Genomic DNA, 21,283 nt, shown 5'->3' on the forward strand with positions numbered 1-21,283 from the left:
TGTACAGTTTGGTTAATTTGGCACTACATCAGTATTTTTTAGAATCTTACTTCCTAACAACTCTATTAATATTTAAGGTGGTTTGGGGAAGTCACATCCTTTTAATGGTTATATTCTCTCGTCTTAATCACCAGGTTCAATGGTTCTTCACTCATTCTTACCTCATTCCCTTGACAAACATTTTTTCTTCCAATTTTCTCTTTCTTTTCATTCTCTTGACTCTTGTGAATGATTATCTTTAGTCTAAGGCTCTTCTCATGCTGCTGTATGTCTCAGAAACTAGTCATTCTTGGTCATCTTAAGATTTCTCTCTAAGAAATACTGTTTTCTTTTCTCATAATGGTGAGCCATCTACATTTCTCTTGTTATTACTACTTGTTTTGGAACTAAATGAGTTTACATTGTTAAATAATTCTCTGTGAACTATTGCCATTATTCAGCTCCTTCTAGAAATGGTAGTAGAAGTTATAAGAAAGTTGTAGCTATTATGTACTGTGCTCCACCGGGCACATAACAGCAGTAAACAGACTTTTATGTATGGCTAAGCACAAATTTAAGGGTGTTTTAAATGTATATGTTTTATATGTGTGTGTGTATATATATATATATATATATATATATATATATATATATATATATATGTATATATAAAGTCTGGAGTAGGAAATGGCAACCTATTCCAGTATTCTTGCCTGAAAAATCCCATGGACAGAGGAGCCTGGTGGGTTACAGTCCATGGGGTCGCGGAGTTGAACATGGTTGAGCACCCACACACATATATGAAGTCACTTGACGCTGCAGTACCATCAGGAGTGTGTGTGCTCAGTCATTTCAGTCTTGTCTGACTCTTTGTGACCCCATGGACTGTAGTCCCCCAGGCTCCTCTGCCTCTGGGATGCTCCAGGCAAGTGTACTGGAGTGGATTGCCATTCCCTCCTCCAGGGGATCTTCTGGACCCAGGGATTGAAACCGCATCTCGTTTGTCTCCTGCACTGGCAAGCAAGTTCTTTACCACTAGCCCCATTTGGGAAGCCCATAGATGCAGTAGATAGTCTTGTTTACTAAGGTCAAAATCATAAATCCAATCGCTGACTTGTCACAGGAAACAAGTCTGGAATTTGACCTCTGTGAGCTCTGTATGGGCTCCCCAGATGGCTCAGCAGGTAAAGAATCCACCTACAATGCAGGAAACCCAGGAGACACAGGTTCAATCCTTGGGTCAGGATGATCCCCTGGAGTAGGAAATGGCACTTCACTCCAGTTTTCTAGCCGGGAAAATCCTATGGGTAGAGGAGCCTGGTGGGTTACAGTCTATGAGGCTGCAAACTGAGCGACTGAACATGAGCTCAGTGTATTCTTCTCACCTGTGTCTTTTTCTCCTAAAATGCCAATATGGCTGAGAAACTCTGACTGGAACCTCATTCAGTGATTTATTTAATGGAGTCAGTGAGCACTTCCGGTCAAACTCTGCCCTCCCACTGTCAAAAATAATCAAGATTACACTTCTTTTTGTTAGGAGGCCACAACCTGTTTTTTAAGCATTGGCTTCATTTATAAGCATTATTTCCACCCTCTAAGTTTTGAAACTAGCCAATAGCAGTACACATAAAGTTGTGCTTCCTGGTATTCCCAGAAGATACCAGGTTGGCCAGCTGTTTCATGTGAAGAGTGGCAGTGAGACAGCCTATTGGATGAATTACATTAGTAAGGACAATCTGTTGGAAATATATCCCCTGATGAATATTCATAATCTATCACTGTGCAGCCAAATGACATTTCTATGTGAAAATTTGAAAATAGTAAATTTACTGTTTTTTTGGAGAGTCATGGTAATTAATGGACATGACTTATTTTATTATTTGCAATAAGTCTATTATACTTAGCTATTTAAGAAAAATCTTTGCTTTTTAATGTCTTTTTTTAACATCCATATAGAAAAATAAGTTTACTGTGGCAATATATTGCACTTGACCAATTTCAGTTACTGGTTATGACAGAAACCCTTTCAAGAGCAGTATCAAAATTGTATACAGTCTAAGGATTGTATTTATGATGGTGAGGGTCGAAAGGTACATGGTCAGTAAAGATTTCTTCTATTTTTTGATTCTATTAGCTCCTTTAAAGGCAAAAATCATGTTGTCTACTTTCTTATTATTATGGGAAACAAGATCATATAGAATATTTCTCTTTCTCTCTTTTTAAATTTTGTGATTCTCCAAAGTCTATTAAATCTTATTTTTCATTAAAAAAATTGCTGGGGATTCTCTTTCAATTTTGGTTAAACAATTCTTTGCTTGATTGCTTTATGTCAAATCCACACAGAATTTCTCAAGTGGGCTCCACTCTGTCTCCATACCTGAGAGAATACTAGATTTCCTATTTCCTCATTTAAATGAGTTCTCAAAGTCAGCATTTTGATAATGACTTATAATGAAAATGATCCTTTTAGAAGGAATGGCTTGCTATTGCTACAGGCAGGAGGCATTTTGGGTGACTGAACAGCTTAAGCCATCTTTCTATTTGAGAATAAATGATGAAGGGGAATTTGAATGGGTTACCAAGTTATAAATTAATCTTGAGGTACTCAACTGATTGTAAACCACCTGAGCTTTCCTCTCAGCTTTTAAATCATATGATATCAATCTTTGCTCATTTTCCTTTGGGTAATTTGTTATTATGCTTATGGTAACCAACTCCACGAGACATTAACTGGCAATCCACATTACCAGTGAGTATACATTACAGCACTAAAATAAAAATAAACTCACTGAAGAAATAGCTGGAGACCTCAACCATGCTTTTCTGCTGGTAAAATGGCATGACATTTTGGGGATTTGTAACTGAGAGTAAATTTAATTATGTCACTACCTTGCTGCTGCTAATTAGTGCCTGAGATGTATATCAGGAGGACAGCACAGACCAGGTTGGGAAAAGAGGGATCATTACAAAGCTGGGTGAAGAACTGGGCTGCCTCTCTCACTCTTAAACCATCTGAAGGGACACTTAAATTAGATCCTGGGAATTCCCTTTTTTGTTTACATTAGCAAGTTATTTTTCTCTTTTCGCAAGTTATTTTTCTCTTTTCTTTAGTGGAATAGGGAAGCAGCTTTATAACATTTTGCATTACCGGCATGACGTGTTTTGCATACCTGTAACCTTTCAATTAATGTTATTTATGTTTCAATAAACCACCATGCTACTTTTCCAGATGTTCTAATCCTTCATGTAAATGAATTTATTAGATCCAGCCACCAGACTCAATGAAATCTGCCAAATTCACTGTCTGGGCCACATACCATGGCGTTTAAGCTATATTTGCATAAGCTTGTTCTGTAAGTGTAATCTTATGTATCATCTGCAGAGTTAAAGTTTCACTAATGTAAATCCCTGACAAATCAAATACAGATGTAGCTTTTTGCCCTCAGGGTTGAGCCTGTCAATTCTCTGCTCTCATATCTGCCTCCTCCTCTTGGCTGCTGGGCCCCTCATTCTTGGATTTTTTTTTTTTTTTCAAGAGGACTAATCTTTTAAAATTGTTTATGTAAATATGTTGCAGATACTAAATATGGTAGTGAACAATGGTTACCTTGATCTTCGTTTAATCATTCTGCCAGAGTGAGATGAAATTGGCAAAATAGAGGGGAGGTGGTATCACCTAAAAAAATTTGTCCTGCCAATCAGTGGATGGCAGACAGATTGTTTCAGTTTGCCTAGAGATGTTTTAGATAAGGAGGAGTCAAGCTCAACAAATGGATTAATGTCAGCTGGCAAATTCCATAACATGGCCAAGGTAAATTCAATAATGGACCAATAGGGAAAGAGAAAAGGCTTGAAAAGCCGAGAAAAGGCTTGGCTTGCAAAGGTGGGGTGCAGTTGGGGGAAGGGTCTATCTATTCATGCCCCGTCTTTTTGGCTATTGTCACAACCTCAGTGAAAGGCAGGATTCTACTTGAGTTTCAGTGATTAGCTTCAAAAACTCTTGACAGGTTTAAGCCCTATATAAAAAGAGGGAAAATATGACTGCTGAATGTGGAGGGTGTTAGTGTTCTTTGGGTTTGTTTTTGATTATTTTAAAGTCTAAATATGTTTCCTCTGCTGGTGCCCAGTTGCTATTTATTTGGCTTTAGCCTTTGATCCCCTTTATGCTGGCACATCATAAAAAACATATTCCTGCTCAAGTCTTATATTATGTAGTTTGTTTCTGCTCAGGGTGTTCACCAGGCGGGGCTGTACCCACTGAATAAACCTCTCTTTGTTTTTGATAGACTCCAGGTGTTTATCGCTATAAGGTAGCAATGGAGTTAACCGCAAGAAGCAAACTGGGAAAAGAAGGAATTGAGGAAAATTCTGATTTTGATAACTTAGGAGTCTGCCTTCTGGCAAAACCCCCAAGGGAATAAATACTCTAAGAAAAAGGGGCCTTGCTTCTGCTTTCTCATCTAATGAGAAGAAATTGGGGTTTGAGTAGGCATAGATGTTCATTCATTTTATTTCTTCTGTGAGTTTCTTTGAAAGGGGCCCACGAGCTTTTCCTCCCCCTTGCATTTTCATCATGGTATTGAAATGAATAACAGGGGTGATTCCAGAAGAGATTACTGATATCCATATTCTTGATCTCAGCTAGAGGGATTAATGCCAAAAGCAATTAACTTTTTCTTTCCTCTTTTGAAGCAGGGGGAGGGCAGGGGATGGCAATAATATTGGTATGAATATCTAACAACTAATGAAAGTAATCAGAAGGATTCCTCTCTTTCCCTTTCACATTTCAATTGGAATTCTTATTTTTGCATTCCTTTTCCATTCAAGCAGACATGATTTTAGGGAGTCAGAGACCAATTTAAGGGCATTTTGTGATTGTGAACAAGATTATTGAAAAGTATGCCTACTTGGAAATGTCTACTTTCTCTATTTATATAAATGTATGTAGGTTCTCTCTGTATTGAGGATCAAAGACAAATTTTGGACTCCTTCAGGACCCAAGAACTAAGGGCAAGTCTTCTGGAAAATGAAGTTTTGCTATCAGTAAACTAAGAGTCCTGATTTTTCATAAATTATTTTTTATCTGCTCTAAGTATTACAGTCTTAGGCATAATAAAAATTTTTAGCCAAATAACAAAATTGTGGGATTAAATAGTATTCACACAAAGTATATTACAAAAAGATACAGTGTCTAAGAAACATACACATAATAAAAAAATATTATGAAATAAGAAGTTACTATTTTAAGAAATTTTTGAGCAAGTGCTAGACATTGCTCTAATATATTACACGCATGAGTTAAAATGTTTAATTCTCCCACCGACTGGTCTATGAGGTAGTCACTAATATTATCTTTATCTACTGAGGAGGAAACTGGGCATAAAGAATTTAGCTTGTTTGCCCCACTAGCAAGAGAACGGCATAGCTAGGGAAAAATTGTAAGCAGTTTGGCTCTCAAGTTTTTGTTTTGTATCAGGTTTGTGTAAGATGCAAATAAGAGTGGGTTAAATTTCCTAACTTTCAGAAATGTATGCTGCTAAAACAAAATTTCTAGTTAACAATATTTTGTTTGAAATGTTTAAGAGAAATAAGTTCCATAAAAAAGATAACTTAAAATTAAATGTTCTATTATCTTGCTTAACATTTTTACCACACAATACATAGTGGCCCTGACATGATAGTGAAGTGAAGTCTCTCAGTCGTGTCCGACTCTTTGCGACCCCATGGACTGTAGCCTACCAGGCTCCTCCGCCCATGGAATTCTCCAGGCCAGAATACTGGAGTGGGTTGCCATTTCCTCCTCTAGGGGATCTTCCCAACCCAGGGATCGAACCCGGGTCTTCAGCATTGTAGGCAGACGCTTTACCATCTGAGCCACCAGGGAAGTTGCCCAATTCCAAAGCTAACATATTCACTGTCTCTGCATAGAATTTTATATCATTTAAAAGCTTAATTTGGTATCCAGTTTCCATGTCTAAATAGTGTGAACAATAAATGTGTATATTTCATCTCAACCAAAAATGGTACTCAAAAGACTACAATTTAAAGAGACAAAAATCTAATTTTTGGTCTTTCCAGGGCAATAAGTTTTTCGTCTTTCCTTCCTTCCTCCTTCCTTCCCTCCCTCCTTTCTTTCTTCCTCTCTCTCTCTTTTTAGTCCTGGGATACAGTGTTAATCCAATAAAAAGTTGTCAAACTCAAATTATATTTTTTAATTCCCTAAATAAAAAATTAAGAAATTCCTATTTGTTATCTTAGAAAGTAAGTAGCTATTAAGTGCAAATTAGAAAGAAAATCACACCCCAAAGAAACTCTCCCATTAGCTTTTTCAAAGGGAAAGGAATATTTAAGACACCAGCAATTGGGTTGGGCATTTGATCCTGCTGTTTAAGTGCCAGTAAAAGGAGTAGGTTGGCATTCGTGATAATTGCACTTCCCTATTTACTGAAATTCCATTTCCCTGTTTGGAGCCATATGGCTGAGAGGGAAAGATTGAGAATGTAGTAAAGAGTTTTGTTGTTAGGATGCACTATTTGGTAGCACCTTGTTCTTGGGCCCTCTTCACATACATTTCTGGATCCATTTGTATTCTCTTTACAAAGACACATAGTCCTTTTTGAACACACTCTCACCTCTATATGCTCCAACACACACAACATTTAAGGGTGTATGTAAACAATGGCAGAATATAGCATTTCTTCCTTTCCTCTTTATGTTTCTCAGGATATATATAGTGGTATTCAAATGTGTGTGGAGCAGGTCTTCAGGCATCTCTGCAAAACTCAATACATGGGCGTGGAATTGCCCCTGGAAAGTCACACAAGATGCCCTTTTAGGTACCTTGCAGTTCCTGTGGTTTACATGGCAAAAATTCTTTCTAGGGAGTGGATTTAGACTAAGCATGTAGGTGAACAGAAAATTTGCCATTTCTTCAGCTGGAAAAAAAGATGTCCTTTTCATCATAGGGGATTGGACTGCAAAATTAGGAAGTCAAGAGATACCTGGAGTAACAGGCAAGTTTGGCCTTGGAGTACAAAATGAAGCAGGGCAAAGGCTAAAAGAGTTTTGCCAAGAGAACACACTGGTCATAGCCCACACCCTCTTCCAACAACACAAGAGACGACTCTACACATGGACATCACCAGATGGTCAATACTGTAATCAGATCGATTATATTTTTTGCAGCTAAAGAGGGGAAGCTCTATACAGTCAACAGAAACAAGACTGGGAGCTGACTGTGGCTCAGATCATGAACTCCTTATTGTCAAATTCAGACTTAAATTGAAGAAAGTAGGGAAAACCACTAGACTATTCAAGTATGACCTAAATCAAATCCCTTACCATTGCACAGTGGAAGTGACAAATAGATTGAGGGAACTGGATCTGATAGACAGAGTGCCTGAAGAACTATGGACAGAGGTTCATGACATTGTACAGGAGACAGTGATCAAGACCATCCCCAAGAAAAAGACATGCAAAGAGGCAAAATGGTGTCTGAGGAGGTCTTACAGATAACTGAGAAAGAAGAGAAGCTAAAGGCAAAGGAGAAAAGAAAAGATATACCCATCTAAATGCAGAGTGCCAAAGAATAGCAAGGAGAGATAGAAAGCCTCCCTCAGTGATCAATGCAAAGAAATAGGAATGGGAAAGACTAGAGATCTCTTTAAGAAAATTAGAGATACCAAAGGAACATTTCATACAAAGATGGGCTCGATAAAGGACAGAAGTGGTATGAACCTAACAGAAGCAGAAGATATTAAGAAGAGGTGGCAAGAATACACAGAAGAACTATACAAAAAATATCTGAATGACCCAGATAATCACGATGGTGTGATCACTCATCTAGAGCTAGACATCCTGGAATGCAAAATCAAGTGGGCCTTAGAAAGCATCACTACAAACAAAGCTAGTGGAGGTGATGGAATTCCAGTTGAACTATTTCAAATCCTAAAAGATGATGCTGTGAAAGTACTGCACTCAATATGCCAGCAAATTTGCAAACTCAGCAGTGGCCATGGACTGGTAAAGGTCAATTTCATTCCAATCCTAAAGAAAGGCCATGCCATAGAATGTTCCAACTTCCGCACAATTGCACTCATCTCACATGCTAGCTAAGTAATGTTCAAAATTCTTCAAGCCAGACTTCAAAAGTACATGAACCGTGAACTTCCAGATGTTCAAGCTGGATTTAGAAAAGGCAGAGGAGCAAGAAATCAAATTGTCAACATCCATTGGATCATCAAAAAAGCAAGAGAGTTCCAGAAAAACATCTACTTCTGCTTTATTGACTATACCAAAGCCTTTGACTGTGTGGACCAAAGCAAACTGTGGAAATTCTTAAGGAGATGGGAGTACCAGACCACCTGACCTTCCTCCTGAGAAACCTGCATGCAGGTCAAGAAGCAACAGTTAGAACTGGACATGGAAAAACAGACTGGCTCCAAATTGAGACAGGAGTACGTCCAGGCTGTATATTGTCACCCTGATTATTTAACTTCTGTTCAGAGTACATCATGTGAAATTCCAGGCTGGATGAAGCACAAGCTGTAATCAAGATTGCTGGGAGAAATATCAATAACCTCAGATATGCAGATGACACTACTCTTATGGCAGAAAATGAAGAGGAACTGAAGAGCCTCTTGATGAAAGTGAAAGAGGAGAGTGAAAAAGGTGGCTTAAAACTCAACATTCAAAAAACTAATATCATGGCATCCAGTCCCATCACTTCATCGGAAATAGATGGGGAGACAATGGAAGCTGTGACAGACTATTTTCTTGGGCTCCAAAATCACAGCAGATGGTGACTGCAGCCATGAAATTAAAAGATGATTGCTCCTTGGAAGAAAAACTGTGACCAACCTTACAGCATATTAAAAAGCAGAGATATTACTTTGATGACAAAGGTCAAAAGCTAGTTAAAGCTATGGCTTTTCCAGTAGTCATGTGTGGATGAGAGAGTTGGACCATAAAGAAAGCTGAGCACTGAAGAATTAATGCTTTTGAGCTGTGTTTTTGGAGAAGACTCTTGAGAGTCCCTTGGACAGCAAGGAGATCCAACCAGTCTATCTGAAAGGAAATCAGTCCTGAATATTCATTGTAAGAACTGATGCCGAAGCTGAAACTCCAATACTTTGGCCACCTTATGAGAAGAAATGACTCATTTGAAAAGACCCTGATGCTGGGAAAGATTGAAGGCAGGAAGAGAAGGGGACGACAGGGTGAGATGTTTGGATGGCATCACTGACTCAATGGACATGAATTTGAACAAGCTCCTGGAGTTGGTGATGGACAGGGAAGCCTGGCGTTCTTCTGTCCACGGGGTTGCAAAGAGTGAGACACGACTGAGCGACTGAACTGAACTGAATCAGCTCGAGCCCTTTCATGCAGGCTTGAAACTAAACCCTTCTCCCATGGCAAATAGACACAGCTGGTGCCAAAGACTCCAAACAAGGCCAGGTTTGCCTGCACATTTGCAAAATGATGACAAGTAGAGGAATAAATCCTCTCTCCTTTCACTCCAAGCTGCTAACTATTGCAATACCTCCAGCAACAATGATGACAACACCCACATCCAGGACAGTAGAACAGCAGGAAGGTGTACACCCTCCTTCTCTTGCTGCATTTATCACTGCCTCCCCTCTTCCTTTCCAGCTGCCCAAATCTTAGCATGGCTTTTTGTCACAGGAAATAACATTTTTTGGAGAGAGGAGCCAGAAGGATGGGCTTCTCAGGTGGCTCAGTGGGTGAAGAATGTACCTGCAATGCAGGAGGTGCAGGAGATGCGGGTTCAATCTCTGGGTCGGGAAGATACCTTGGAGGAGGACATGGCAACCCACTCCAGTATTCTTGCCTGGAAAATCCCATAAACAGAGGAGTCTGATGTGATCTGTGTCCATGGGGCTGCAGAGTCAGACATGACTAAAGCGACTGAGCATGAGAGCCGAAAGGATATGCATTTTATCTATGTCTCCAATTATTCTAATATTCTCCAGCCTACCACACAGTTAACACTGTGACCAAATTGCTTTGTCCCCGTGTTTAATTGACTGAACTGCATTTGGCATCCTGTCCTCAGTAAGCACTGAGGCAGGCAAGAAGAAGCAGTCCTAGGAAATGATTGTAGTCTTTCTTGAAACGATGTTCTTAAGTACGCCGTTTATCGATGTCTTCTTCATGAGTCCTCAAAGCGATATTTCTGTTAAGCCTAGGCCAGGAAAAGCTGTTCTCCTGAGAAACTGGTATATTTCTACCTTACAGACACAAGGTATCTTGTAACTACTAACTGAACAAATATTTAAGAAAATAAAACATTAAGAATTTTGCCAGAATATGCAGTTTTCATGTTGCTGCCAATAATTTTGTTAAACAGACGAGAGCTAGTTCATTTCAAATACAATTGTTCTATCACTAGTCATGAAACCTGCCAGAGTCTTTAAATGCTTTGGAGAAAACTGTTTGAGTTTTAGCATTTCCATTCACGAGAGATATCTACACTTTCAGGTAAATGAGAACGGTGATGAGGATGATTTGTTTTCAGAAGTTTTCATTCTTTTGTTTGTTTGTTTTCTCCTTTTTTAAAAATTTTAACCTACTCACACGATTCTGAGAATTTTTGAGTTGAGAAATTCTGTTGTGGTAAGGCAGAGAAATTTATTGAAGTCAAGAAAAAAAAAAAAAAATCCTGGGTCTACAAGGCTCCGGGTTTCCCCAGTGGCTCAGACAGTAAAGGATCTGCCTGCCATGTAGGAGACCTGGGTTGGGAAGATCCCCTGGAGAAGGGCATGGCAACCCACTCCAGTATTGTTGCCTGAAGAATTCCATGGATAGAAGAGCCTGGTGGGCTACAGTCCATGGGGTCACAAAGAGTTGGACAGGATTGAGCAGCTAAAACCCAAAAGTCTCCAGAGATTTTACTCTATATATTGAAATGTTAATTGACTGCCTTCTATCAATTTCAGCTACCCACTCCAGTATTCTGACCTGGAGAATTCCGTGGACAGTATAGTCCACGGGGTCGCAAATATTCGGACATGACTGAGTGACTTTCACTTCACTATATCAATTTCATTTGAAGAAAAAAGGTATAGGCTTTAAATTGGGAAAGATTGGACTTTGAAAAATAAAGAATAAAAGACTTGAAAAATTAAGGACAAAATTAATCTAGTACCCACAGGATACTGGTCTTGGGCCCACAGCCTCAGCATCACCATCACCTGAAATGCAAATTCATCTGCTACAACAGAAACTCTGGGGATGGGGCCAATTATCTGTTTTAACAAAACCTGCCAGTTATTCTGATGCTCAGTAAAATGTTGGAGAACCCTCCCCTAGAATGAGTCTCAAATTACTCTCTGGCAATGGCACTGAGTCAAACATTTTCTTGCACCCAGACTGATTGTTCATAGGCTTAGAAGGAATTTTTCCAGGCTATAGGATAAAAAAATTACCAGTTGAAGGGAGTATCACTGATCAATTTTATATTTCCTCCTGCATTCCAAGGTATTGATTCAAATAAACAGAAGTTATTCAAGTTTTAGGGCTTCCCAGCTGGCTCAGTGGTAAAGAATCCACCCACCAATGCAGGAGATGCAAGAGACAAGGGTTTGATCCCTGGGTCAGGAAGATCCCTAGAAGGAGGAAATGGCAAGCTACTCCAGTAATCTTGACTGGAGAATTCCACAGACAGAGGAGCCTGGTAGGGTACAGTCCGTGGGGTCGCAGAGGTGGACGTGACTGAATTACTGAGCATGCACACGTTCAAGTTTTAAACGAATCATCAGTACATTTTTCTCCATATGGTACTTTTTCTTCAGAGAGGGAACAGTTTTCTCTGATCTGGTGAGATTTTTACTGCAGATGTATTAGCTATGGCAGAATAGGCTGAGTATTTATAAAAATAGAAGTGAATAACACAATATCTATTAATTCTGTCCTTTTCTGCAAGTTTTTAAAATTATAAAAATAATAATTCTCATTCTATAAAATGAAAATAAACATTATAATGTTTTTTTTTCAAAGGACAACTAAAGTCTCTAATAGACCCCATCACTTCTTGCCATCTCGCCAAAGTCCTGCTTGCTTATTTATTCTTCAGAGGTAGTTACTCTGAAGTTACTGTGAAGTTTGGGGTCTAGCATCTTTCTAGAACTTTTCTAGCTGATGGAAACAAAAATGTACGTTTTTTTAAAAAACACAGATTAAAATATACATTCTATTCTGCTACTTGCTTTTTTCCATTGAAGTATATTGTGGGACAAGTTTCTGTAGCTCAAATTTACAGAAAATATAATTATGAAAAAAATCAATGTATGATAGCTTAAGTTGCTGTGCTACAGAACGATCAAATTATTTGCTTTCTGTAGGTCTTATAGTGTGGTTAGGAAAAAAAGCACTTAATTTAGTAAATCAGAACAATAAAGAGCTAAATTGCCAGGAATGACTTTATGTGTGGTTTGGTAATGAAGACATGTGAGAGATTTCAGTAAGGCTCAATTACCAAAAAGTTGTTTATATAATAAGAGGCAGTTAAAATGCAAAGAATCAGGATAAGTAAAACAGAAGTAGCGGTGGTGGGAGGATCACACTGAATGTTTCAGCTTTTCTCAAGTAGGAACAAAGTCATAATAATGGCAGAATTGAGCAAGGCATCTGGAAGGATAAATTAAAAGACTGGTCTGGAGGGAAGAGGATTGTTTGGTATTAGTGGGAAATCCACTGGATTTGTGGAAGAGGGGTAGTACATTTGACATGTAGGCTAATAGAGTTAGACTTGAATTGAAATATTTAAATGAAAGTAAAAGGGAAGACATTATGTAAAATGGCCAAGAAGAAACATCTTTCCTTTTCACGTTTATCTAATAGATACCTCATCCTTTTCAAACACACACACACACACACACAGCTCTTCCTTTTCAAGCAGTTTCATAAAAAGAGTAATGTTTAATAGTACCTAATTTTGTAGGATGCATGTTTCAATAATTAAGATTGAGATTTGAATTAGCCTTATTTTGTTATGTGATAATTGAGAAACTCAAGGATTGATTTGCATAAAAGTTGAACCCAGGGGAAGAGATGTATGGATTTAGAAACTATTGCATGTATATGTTGAAGTATAGTTTGTGTCTATATGTTTTCTAATCAGAGGGTTCATTCTGAACCACAGTCAACTCACCACTTGTCACTCATTAATTACTACTCACGGTAGTAGTTTTATTTTAAAAATACAAAAATGGAATAAAGCATGTGTTTGGTAATTTTCCAGGAAGAAACTTTTCTGACAAAATTATATATGTGTAATATATATATATAATATATATATATATAAAATATATATATATTTCCCCCCACCCTTTGCCCTACAGGATTCACTGACCATTATGACATCAAAGCATAATCGTCGCTGCCTAAGACTCCAGCATTGAATAAGTAGAGAGTAAGCTGGTTTTGAAACAGACTGAACAGTTAACAAGATTTGTTTACTTCTACTTCTTAGACCAAGATCAAATGAACAAATTCCAAGTGAATGGTATAATAGAAGGAGACAAGGGAAAATGAGTAACAATATTCCCTCGCTGACCTTTTCCCCTATATTAAGATGTGATGTTCAAGATTTCACAGTTTGTCTCATGCTCCTGATTCATGCATAGGATACATAAGATTTTCCCAAAGAAAGCAGCAGAGTGTCATGGTGTTACAAATGTATTTTTATGCCCTTAAGCCTTCTATAATGTGCTTGATTATCTTCATAAGAGAGACAGCACCACACTAAAGAACTTCTTCAGGCTTTAAATAATAATAAAAGATGTTGGGTGGGTTTTGTTCACGCCCTTTCTATGTGCTACATAAATTTAAATATGCAATTTGTTTAAAACAATCCTAAAAGGATAAATTAAATCATCTCCAATAGGACGGAAACACCTTAAAGGCAGAAATTTGGAAAGAGCCAAAGTCTCAATCTATGCACATTTCCCAATCTCCCTCTGCCTTGTTTTTCAAAATCCAGCTCTATTTTAGGATTTAAAAGTGTTATATCTAAAACTTTCCTCGTTCCCATGTTTCTTCCCATTTTTTTTCAAGCTTTACACTGTGGAGAGTTTGGTCTAAAGTCTGGGGTGGTTTATGGGCACCATTTGTTTTAGTCTGCTAATCTTTCCCAGGCTCTCCCTACTTTTAAGACACATTCTAATTTGGGGTCACATGGATCATTTATAAGGAAATGCCTTTTTGTAATTCACTTGCCCCTACATATATTTTTATCTGTAATATTTACACAGCTAATTTGACCAGAGGAGAAACTGCTCTTGGAACATGAGTGATTTCTGCACAGAGAACAAATTTAGTTGCAATCAAGATCTGCATGATTAGGAACGGGTGTGCAGGGTAATTTGGAATTCAGGGCAGTTACCAGTGCAGCAAACACGTAGATTTTTAGATGTGGTGGTGAACTGTTGAAAAGAAACTGGCTGAGATTTGAGAGTCATTTGAAGTGGAAAAAGAAAAATAGCTTGTTTTGGAGCTTCATGCCCTTTTCTTCCTTTGGTATCTGAAAAAAAAAAACAAAACCCTTTTTTTTTTTTTCTGGTTTGGAGAAAACTGAAGCACCGAGGACTCTAATCATTAATAAAAAATGGTTCTTCTCTATGCAAGGAGTATCTGTCCAATATACCTCAGAGAAACCAGATCTAGGAAATTATAGATGTATTCTTATTGCCAGGATTAGAATAAGAAGAATAGAAGATTAGAGTGTTCTCTACTCCAAAATGTTTGATATTAGGTTATTTAGAAATGTTTTGGTCACAGATAATACAAACCTGACATAAACTAGTTTCAGATGAAAGCAAATTATAATATTACATCCTAGAAATCTCAGAAGTGAGTAAAGACTTGAGGTTGGCTATAACTGATAACTGGCCAGTAAATCTGGTTAGTAACTTGGAGACAGCTCTGGGGTCAGGGTTCTTTGTCTCTCTTACCCTCTGCCTGGGGCCAGCCAGCCTGTTTCCTCTCCTGGGTGTGAGAGAAAACCAAGGGTGGTCGGGGACGATCCCTTCCTGGGTCACTTCCAGGGGAAGAGAGAAAAAAACATCCTCTCCTTCAAATAAGGAAGGGTCTTTCCTTTCAGTCTGGCTACACCTTTGGCTCCATAGGAAGAGTCAGGAGAACACCACATGCTCAGGACTGAGTAGTTGAGATCTACCCTGGGAGCTGGGCCAAGCCTCAGCTTCTGTTTTGTTGACTGTAGTACTGAAATAGTATTTGTTTGCTACCATTTGTGGAATACATTTTTGTGTGCCACAGTTTAAATTTTTATTATTATTGGAGAGGTTGAAGTTAGTAATGGGGAGTTAGTACTTGCAAAGTAGGATTGGGAAGTGGAAACAAAGAATGAGTTCCATCGAACTATGTCATATAAAAGTTGATTTGAGGGCATCATCTGGGAAACTAGTCTCCTTTAAAAGCACCCCATCTATGGAATAATGCATTATTCTAAATTAAAAACAAATAACTTCCAATTAAATAGGTTGTGTTTATTCCCACATTTAACACAGAGTCTGGCATAGATAGGTATCAATAAATACATGTTGAAAACATGTATGACTTTAGGAATACAACCTGTTGTAAGTTAAAAAGGTCTGTCTGCAACTCAACCCCTCTTTCAAGGAAATTTCACTGGGAGATATGACATATATAAGAAAGTGTTAGTGATCAATAGAAGAAAGAGTGTAATAAGATACTAAATTGAATACCACCAAGAATTCCAAGTATAAAGTGCATCCGTTAGGATCGAAGAGCAACAAAGAAAAAGACAGAAATTGTTGCTAGAATATGTACTTTTAGAAAGTTAAAGGAACATTGAACCTGGAAAAAAAATAAAAGGGGGAATCATGATATTACAGTATTTTTAAAAATATAACTTAGTAAACTGTGAAATTTAGAAGAGTTCTCACCATGTGTTTGGTATTTAGATTCTATAGCCATAAATATATGTTAAAATATCAATAATATCTTAAATCAAACTATTATTGTTAACATGTGGTCAAATATTTTTTTCAGCCATGAGATTGCAACATGTGTTAGAATTTCATCAGCCATAATTATAAGAAAATTATTTTTCAGTTTGAAGAACTCACATTGTCAGTGACAATTGTCCTAGATGTATTTTCCTTCTGTAGAGCAGAGCAGGACCTAGTCATGTGGGAGCAGGTCATTGCCTTTGAGTAATGAATTGAGGAACCTAGGAAGCCTTTCTTGCCTCAAAATATCTCTCCTTTTCTACTGTCTGCCTAGCAGAGTCTCATCTCCAGATAGTCATTCCTTTGGATCAGCATGTGTGCTTTTTTAAAAAGCTAGTCATTTAGTTCTTAATATAAAAAGTAGCCATAATATGTTCTTCCCTCTCTATAGTTAAGCTTGGCCACTAGGCAAATTCATTAGCACATTGATTGACACCTGCCATGAGGTGGACATGATGTAAATCTCTGGGTGACAAAGACAGGTGATAGTCTCTTTTTTAAGAAGCCCATCCCTGAGTTGAAAGCCAAGTTTAAACACTGAGTTGTGATAGGAAGTGTCACAGGGATAGCAAGACTGATTCACATACTAGAGGGGAAGGAGTGACTATTTTGTGAGAATACAGAAGTCCAGCACAGGGCAGATGGCAAAAAGAGGGCTCTGAATTTGGTTGGATGAAATTTCTAGGGTATTGAATAGGAAAAGATGTAGCAAGATGTAGTAAAGATAGCATAGGTCGTATCTTAATTATTTAAAAATAATTTTATAAGTGAAAGCTTTTATAAAATACTCTCTGAAATTTTCCTGTAACATTTGTTTCAAATTTAGAATCAAGATTGTAGTCAATTAATAACCTTTGACAACAGAATGTGTAAGACAAATGTTACGAGATATTTCTGAATATTGTGGTGATGTCACTCTTGTTCTCCTTCATCTCCCAAATACATAACAGATGAAGGCAGAGTGACAGACATGTACACAAATGATGGTAATAACTGTAGGATTTGAAGTTACTCATGACTGACAAACCGTCACAACATTCCTTGCTTTTTTTCTGAATACTCCTCCTCATGTCAGCAACAATTTCCTGTGCAAAATACCAGAACAATTTCTCCCACAACTCAGCCTCACAGTCATCACCTAGACATCATTTTTAAGTTATTGTAAATATTCATTTAGACCATAAGTTCTGATGGTGAGATACATGAATGTGTATGTTGATTGGTCAGTAAACTTGGTTCACAGCACTATCTTCAATCAGACATTACATTTATGTGATTGTCAACTCAAAAGAAACCACCATCCATGTCTGAAGGCTAAGCTATAGGACTTACACATCAAAGAAACTTGCTAGGTTCCCAGTCCTTCTTTTTAGTATGAATCATAGGAGAAGGCAATGGCACCCCACTCCAGTACTCTTGCCTGGAAAATCCCATGGACAGAGGAGCCTGGTGGGCTGCAGTCCATGGGGTCGCTGGGAGTCAGACACGACTGAGTGACTTCACTTTCACTTTTCACTTTCATGCATTGGAGAAGGAAATGGCAACCACTCCAGTGTTCTTGCCTGGAGAATCCCAGGGACGGGGGAGCCTAGTGGGCTGCCGTCTATGGGGTCGCACGGAGTCGGACACGACTGACGCGACTTAGCAGCAGCAGCAGCAGCAGCAGCAGCATAGGACCACAAAGTTTCTCAATGTTGGTACTTATTAACATTTTGAACCAGATAATTTATTTTTGAGTTGAAGGGAGTTCCCTTAGCAGCACCCCTGTCCTTTACCCACTAGATATCAGAAGACCTCCCTCCCCCTGCCCCCATCAAGTTGTGGCAGCCAAAAAATGTCTTCAGACGTTGCCAAATATCCTCTGAGGGCCAGAACTGTTCCTGGCTGAGAGCCACTAGGTTATATACTATACCGGTAGTCTCTCTTCAGTAGTGTAGTTGATATTGTGTATAGATCTATTTTTCTAGGGCCCCGATGTGTTGAAAGGAAGTCTACATATGACTCATTGAGAATAAATGGCAGACCAACCAGATCAACACCCATAGTCAACGATACATCAGAATTCACTTAATGGAATATAACTCAATCAGGAGGAAGTTAAGTGGATGGTGAACCATGTGGTATTATACCACGGATTTCTTTCTATGTGTGATTTTTTTTTTTTTCTGCTTTTAAAAGTAATGCATCCATTATTGGAAAAAAAAACTAACATATATAGGAGTATGAAGAAGAAAACAAAAATTAGCCCTAATATCACCACCATGAGACAATGATTCCTATGGTAAATTATATTATTTTTTCCAGTGTTCACTGCTTTCCCCCGTGATGTGTGGAAATCTCTTTCTCTGAAAGAGATTATTCCTCTAGCCCCATTGAAGCCAGTGGTAGCCACAGAACTTGTTTTGGTCAATGAATATGAACGGAAAGGTTGTGCTACTTCTCCTTGGCTCTTTTCTGTTTGTCACGAAAAAGACAAAGTACCAAAGAAGGGTTGTCATTTAAGAATAAATAGTAGGACAAAGAGGTTACGTGAAGGAGAGTTACAGCTAATTCTCAGTTGACATGAAATGAGCAAAAATTTAACTGTCATTGTTATGCCACTAAGTTTTAGAATTATTTATTACTGTAGCATAATCTCATAAAATCTTATATTTTATTCTAGTCTTATTTACATATATATAATATTAAAATATAAATATATTATGTAAAATGTATACATTTCTATACAAATATATATTTATAATTATTTCACTTCATTTTCACTTAACATTTCTTCGTGATTTTTTTTCTGTTATTACTTTTACTTTATTTTCAACCGACAGTCTTACATATAATATTCCCACACAGAAATCTTTAAGTGCCTCTTGAAATAGTTTCTTAGAATAAGTCAAGAAAGCAACATTCCTGAGTAAAGAGGGTGAGTGAACACTGGTAAGGCTTTTAGTAGAAACTATAGAGATGCTCATCATAATCATCACACTCATAGACTCCATTCAGGGTGGATAAAGGTGTTATTTCTTTACACCCTCAGCAATACTGGAGATTGACATTAAGTTCAAAAATAAAAAAACTTTGAAAATGTCCCAGAACAAAATGCTATCTTTTTTCAGTTTTTTTTCCTCACCTGGTAGTGAAATTATTATTTTTTTTGTATGTTATTTTAAATGCTCTGCTGCTGATTTTCAAAGTCAACAACTTGATTTTCCTATTCAAGTAAAATGGCTAACATGGATAGGCTCAAGTGTCCAAATGAATACCTCAATAATGAACCCCAAGTAATTTTGAACAATAATAAAAAATACAGTGGTCATGTCAGTATAGAAAAACTTCATGTAAAGATGGTTTCAAGTGGGCTTTGAAAGGAATGAAAAGGCTGAGAAGCAATGCTAATGTGTCACTCATTCATTTTATTAATTCATTCAACAAATAAGTGGCTATTAAAAGCCAGGGATCATGCTGGGTTGAGGATATGATGCGGCACATGATAGACAGGCTTCCTGCCCACACAGAGCTTGCAGCCTAATGGCCAGAGATAAACAATTCTACTATTTAACTTGATAGCACTCTGATAGGATAAAGTCAGAGCCAAGTGATGGAGTGGCAGGAGTTCCAAGAATGCCAGACACTGTCTTCAAAACATTCCTGTGAGGGAACATGCCATTTAGCAAGTGGCAGATTTAAGATCTGAATCCAAGTCTCCTTGATGCTCCAAGTCTGTATTCAGCCAAAGATTTATACAGTTTAAGTAAGGGGAGCAGTATAGAAGGTACGTAGAAAGAGACAATATGCTGACAATATCACCTTGTATTTCATGTCCATATATGTGTACCTCTAGTCTAGAAATTAGATGGTGTCTTAGTTCCTGACTGATACCGCTTTGTTAACATTTCTCTGTAATGATTCTCTGTCACTTTCATCACTTCCTCTAAAGAGTTCCCACACAGGGCATTGGAAATTTGAATTCTTCGGCAAAAATTTTAATTACCATATATTTATATGCACAAATGCATTTCTTTTGTTTTTATAGTTAAACATTAGTTATCAAAACAGAAATGGGTTTTTAGAAGTTGGACGACTATTTGAATTTGTAAAACAGGTTAAACCTGACAATAAGCCATGTGCTTTAAATTTCCTTGGTTTTCGGCACTGCTTACGTTGGCGGCAGCGCTGTGCGTAAGTCAAGATTTCTTGTTCTCTCCCATAACTGTTACATGGTGGACTGATGTCAGCCAACCCTGAAGGAAATATCTGAAAACAGCACATTTACTTTTGATCAAATGTTGGCAAGTCATGCCTCCAAGTTTCTCGTTAGACTGTGTGAAAAAGATTTCAAACTCTGGGAAAACACCATAACCTGGGTCGCCCAAATCTAAACCTTTTCTAGAAAGGAGACCGTCATAGTTTAAGTATTGCTCTGCAAAGTTGCCTCTTGTTTATCTAGCTCAGGGTCTCAATGTCTTCATTAACTTATTTTAACTGTCTCCTAAAGCAATGGTTCTCTGATGATTAAAAAAAAATATATTATTGTTTGTCACATTTCACATTTTAACTGATTGTGTTGATCAGTCTTGAAGTTTGAGTCTTGAGTAAGCACAACAGGCATGTCTTATACATATATATTTGTTTTCTTTATTTGTGTGTGGCTGTATGCGATAGCTCCTCAGTTTAACAGGAACGTAAACAAGGAGGGTCCTTTGAAAGCTTGGATAACTTAAAAAAAAAAAGACTTTTTATTTTATATTGAAGCATAGCCTACTACTCCAGTACTCTTGCCTGGAAAGTCCCACGGATGGAGGAGCCTGGTAGGCTGCAGTCCATGGGGTTGCTAAGAGTTGGACACGACTGAGCGACTTCACTTTCGCACATTGGAGAAGGAAATGGCAACCCACTCCAGCTTTCTTGCCTGGAGAATCCCAGGGACGGTGGAGCCTGGTTGGCTGCCCTCTATGGGGTCGCACAGAGTCGGACACGACTGAGGTGACTTAGCAGCAGCATAGCCTACTAACAATGATAAGAATAAGCCAATAACAAGAAGAGTATTGATGGTGCAGGATAAAAAAAGGAGAAAATTTTAAGAAAGAAGTCCCTGAAGAAGGTGAACCAGGAAAAATCTGGAGTAAAAAAATTGTCTCAGAAGAAAAAATGAGGAGTTAATTCAGTTTAATAGGAGGGAAGGCAAAGACTGCAGGTATAAGTAAGTAGGTTGGTAAATTTGGTGGCTGTAAGTTACAGTTTTCTTCTAACTGGTTCTATTTTCTCAGTGAAATAAGAGACTAGCTAACTAAGATTTA

General features: G+C 37.9%; 1 long non-coding RNA gene and 1 other non-coding gene across 2 annotated transcripts in view; one reads left to right on the forward strand and one right to left on the reverse strand.

Moving 5' to 3' along the window:
- Positions 1 to 21,283, forward strand: part of LOC145521749 (uncharacterized) — a 187,214-nt gene that overhangs the window by 34,449 nt on the left and 131,482 nt on the right. The window lies entirely within an intron of this gene.
- Positions 5,792 to 5,863, reverse strand: TRNAC-ACA (transfer RNA cysteine (anticodon ACA)). The gene has a single exon. It is a non-coding gene; the product is annotated as a tRNA-Cys (tRNA).

Source organism: Giraffa tippelskirchi, chromosome 9 (genome assembly GCF_054371585.1).
Source record: "Giraffa tippelskirchi isolate mGirTip1 chromosome 9, T2T-mGirTip1v1.2.pri, whole genome shotgun sequence".
Taxonomy (NCBI): Eukaryota; Metazoa; Chordata; class Mammalia; order Artiodactyla; family Giraffidae; genus Giraffa; species Giraffa tippelskirchi.